Here is a 4229-nt window from a genome sequence, read left to right as displayed (position 1 = left end):
TTACGACTAAAGAAAATAAAAAAACAATCCGAATCAAATAATGTCACAAATTGCACACAAATTGCATAGAAATTGCACATTTTTATAATATGCAAGCACAAGAATATAATAGTGGATTTTATTGAAAAATGTTTACTAAAAAAGAAATGAATTAATGGCATTGGTACTACCATTAAAGAAAAAAGGAAATGAAACAAGACCTAAAACCAAATCAAAATAATTAAGTTCTCCAAAAACGCAATTGAAACTGAAACCAAATACTGATAAAGAAGTTTTTTAGGAAAGAAAGAAAATAAGTAAAACTCTCAAACAAAATCAAAATAATGAAGTATTTCTAAGAAATAAAGAATAGGTGGCTTTAGTAGGACTCTTAAGAAAAAATTAAAATGAAATAGAAATAAAACAAAATCATTATAATATTTTGTTTAAGAAAGAACGAATTGCTGGCATTGATATTACCCTTTAAGAAGAAAGAAATGAATAAAATGAATAACTAAAACATGCACACAATTTCCATATAAATGCACTTTTAAATCATATGCAAGAATAAGCATATTATAGTGAAATTGCGCAAAAAGAAATTCCTATGAAGGAATGAATTGCTATCATTGGTGTTGCCCTTAAAAAAATAAAATAAAAAATCCTTAAAAATAGTAACATTTTCTAAGAAAGAATAAATTAGTGGCATCGGCATTACCCTTCAAGAAAAAATAAAATTTAAAATAAAACAAACAGCGAAAAAATTGCACATAATATTCACAAAAAATTGTGTTTCTCACAATATGCAAGACTAAACATATAATAGTGAAATTTTCGCAAAAAAGACAATTCCAAAAAAGGAACGGGTTAGTGCCGTTAATTTTACCCTTCAAGAAGAAAGAAAATAACATAATAACTAACAAATTGAAAATAAGGAACAACGAATCAGTAGCAATAGTATTATCATTTAAAGAAGAAAGATAACAAAACAATTCAAGAAAACTTGCACACAATTCCGCTATAAATTCCGCTATAGTATGCAAATAATAAGCATATAATAGTGTAATTTCGGCACATATTGCATAGTATTAATATGTGTACATTTACACACATCCAACATCCAAAAAATACCCACAAAAAGAAAATAAAAACCAACTGACAGAAACATTCAGAAAACAAAAGCAAAAATAGATTAAAAACCGAAAAAAAAAACATAAAACAAACAAAGGGATAGAGGAGGGCTTTGGCCCAGTCGAAAGAAAAACAAACCCAACATAACAAACAACATCTGCTTAAAAAAAACACAACAATGCAACAACTTTTCGATGTATTGCCACTTTGTATGTAACCCAGCGTGCACACTACGAAGATCCTATTATGACATACAGAGGAGCAAAACCTACTGTCGGACATGTCCAAAAATTTGCAAAAGCTCTGTATCTCTTTATTACGGGAACGAATACTGCAAGAGGCTATACCAGGATGATCTAATTTAGAGAAAATCAGTTGCAATTTCTGCAGATACAACCTACTATGTAGAGTGGACTCTGTACAGTTCTAATAAGCACCTTTTATTATAGATGTACCAGCTTTTATCGTTCTGTTTATCAGCATGTATTATGCATGGTTGTAATAAATGTACTTCTTTGCCATCTTAAACTTTCATGTATATTGATATGCTCTTCTTTACCAAATAGGAAAAGATAGACAAAAAGCTACAGCGCATATTCTGTTTAACTCATAATTGTTTATAGTTCTATCATTTCAACTACGGTCTACATAGTTGCGATTTACCAACGGGCGTGGCGTGGCGCCGCGCGGGCTAAGCTAGTCTACTTCTATAAAAAAAAACGAGTTGATGATGATGATGTTCTTCCATTCTTCACTAACAGCCATGGATTTACATCTAACTTTGGCAGTTTTGTAGATAGATGCCCGCACTTTGCTCCATGTTTACAGACAACTCCTTATGTATCATGTTCAACCTTATCTCTTGAGTGTTGCTATACACACGATTTTGTGCAGCCGATTTGTGCACAATCGCACTGATCCAGCCATGCATGCGTTGGAGAAAGTGGAGGCCAACGGCTAGATCAAGCATCGTCCGATGTTCGGCTGTTGTTTATCGTCTGGACAGTAGCCAACTCCACCGGGCGACTCCATCCTGTCCGGCCCCGTTCATTTGGGGTAAAATGGACAAACAAGACGGCCCAGCGCGCGACGGCCCGAACCTATCTCGTCCGTTTTGTGTCTGCGCCGATCCATTTCGAGCGCAAACTTGCGCCGGGTTTAGGTCGCGACGGACACCAAACGGACGCGCGCCTCGTCCGCGTCGGGGCCGCGTGGCAGGCGGCCACCTACCTCCCACCCGCCCACATCAATGCGCACGCGCGGGCGGCCCCGCCTGTCATCCGCCCAGGCGAACGGTCGCGGTCCTTCTTAAATGGGATCCGTGGACCGGTCGTCGTCCACACTGTCCCACTCCATCCTGCGGCCTCCTCGAAACCCGACAACCCCAGACCGCCAAACCCTAGCCTCGAGCTCGCCGGCCAGCCGCCCGCAGCCATGGGGCTATGGAACTACAGCCGCAAAGGAAAGCACGACCGCGAGGCTGGCTCCTCGTCGGGACACCACCGCGGCTTCGTGCAGAAGGAGGAGCCCGCATCGCCATCGCCACCGCGTCGGCCCCCACGCCGCCCGCGTTCTCCATCGCGCCCACGGCCGCCGACGAGCGCGACCGGCACTACATCGAGGCTGTCGTATGCCGCCGTTATTGGGAGACGAGGACGCCGCCACCCTGGAGCGACGTCCACCTCCCCAACAATTGGCACCTGTCGGCCGACCGCGTGCCGATCCCGCCGGTCCCGCTGAGCGGCCGTACGCGCTGCTAGGAGATCGAGCGCCGCCGCCGCCTCCTCCCGGACGACCTCTATTACGACGAGAGGTACGCCCCCGACTCGCCATTGTGGGACACTTGGTTCCGCGATGAGCACGACATGCGGCGGGCGTCCTTCTTCGTCGGCACGTCGACGGGCCGCGGCGGCCACGTGAGCACCGAGCGGCTCCCCAGGCACGCGGGCGTACGCGGGTGCGCGGCCTGACGCCCACGCCGTCGTCGTCGCCATCTCCATCGCCACCCCCACCTCCTCGCATGACAGCGGAGGAGGAGACCCGACTCATGGCGCGTGTGCTGGACTCCATGCACACGCACGACGAGCGCCAATGAGTGGGCCTCAAGAAGATGACTGTCCTCTCCGCGGCCGGCGACGTCGCCATCCCTGAGTTGGAGATGGTGTCGAAGGAGGAGGTGGTGGAGGAGCCGCCGGTGGCCTCGTTCCACCCTGGCCTGGTGGGCCAGGGGTGAAGCTGGTCGTGCACCGCTGAGCAGATGGCGGCCGCCGTGGGGGGCGTGAACTGGTGCCCCACGCCGCTGCGGTCGCCGGAGCGGGACGCCTCGCCTCGGGAGGAGGTGGTGCAGGCACCGGCCACCTTCCAGCCCGCCGCCCCCGTGCACCATGGACCGCCGGCCCACCTGTGGACGTCGCCGGACTACGTCGACCTCGTCAGCGACGACGACGACACCGGCGGCCAGTGAAGACGGCGACGGCCATGGCATGAGCGCGCGGGCGGTGTTTTTTATTTTGTTTTTATGTTAATTATGGAACTGAGCCGTTAAGTGGATTATGGAAGTGGGCCGTTTTGTGGCCGTGACCTTTATATATGTTTTAAGTTTTTTTAAAGTGCGTTTATTCACTTTTTTAGGCATTTTATTTAAGTTTTTTGTTTTTTAAATCACGTCTACCCCGGACATGATTTGGGGTGCGGCGGCGCGTTGGGCGCACCCACGACCCAACAAACAAACACGGACATGGGCGAACCCATCGCCGCCCCGAAGGGACAAAATTCGGTCAAACCGGACGTCTGTTTGGGTTCACGCGGGCCAACTCCACCGCGTGACCCATCCGGTCCAAATTTGTCCGTTTGGAGTAAAATACGACCCAGCGGTAATACCCAAACGGACAGAGTTGTCTGTTGGACGCTTTTTTTGTCCGGCCCAACCCCAAACCTGGAGCAAACTTGGTCCAAGAATGCTCCCGAACGGACAGAAAACGGACACTCTCCTCGTCCCCCTCGTCCGCTCCTGTCCGCCCATGCCTTCCCTCTGGCCCACAAATCAGTGAGACCGAGAGGCTGGACGGGACCTGCGGCCGCCGGGGCGCGGGCTGGGCGTGGCGTGCGGCCCTGCCGCC

The sequence above is a fragment of the Triticum aestivum genome, chromosome 4D, assembly GCF_018294505.1.
Source record: "Triticum aestivum cultivar Chinese Spring chromosome 4D, IWGSC CS RefSeq v2.1, whole genome shotgun sequence".
NCBI lineage: Eukaryota > Viridiplantae > Streptophyta > Magnoliopsida > Poales > Poaceae > Triticum > Triticum aestivum.
Note: the sequence above shows the minus strand (reverse complement) of the source record.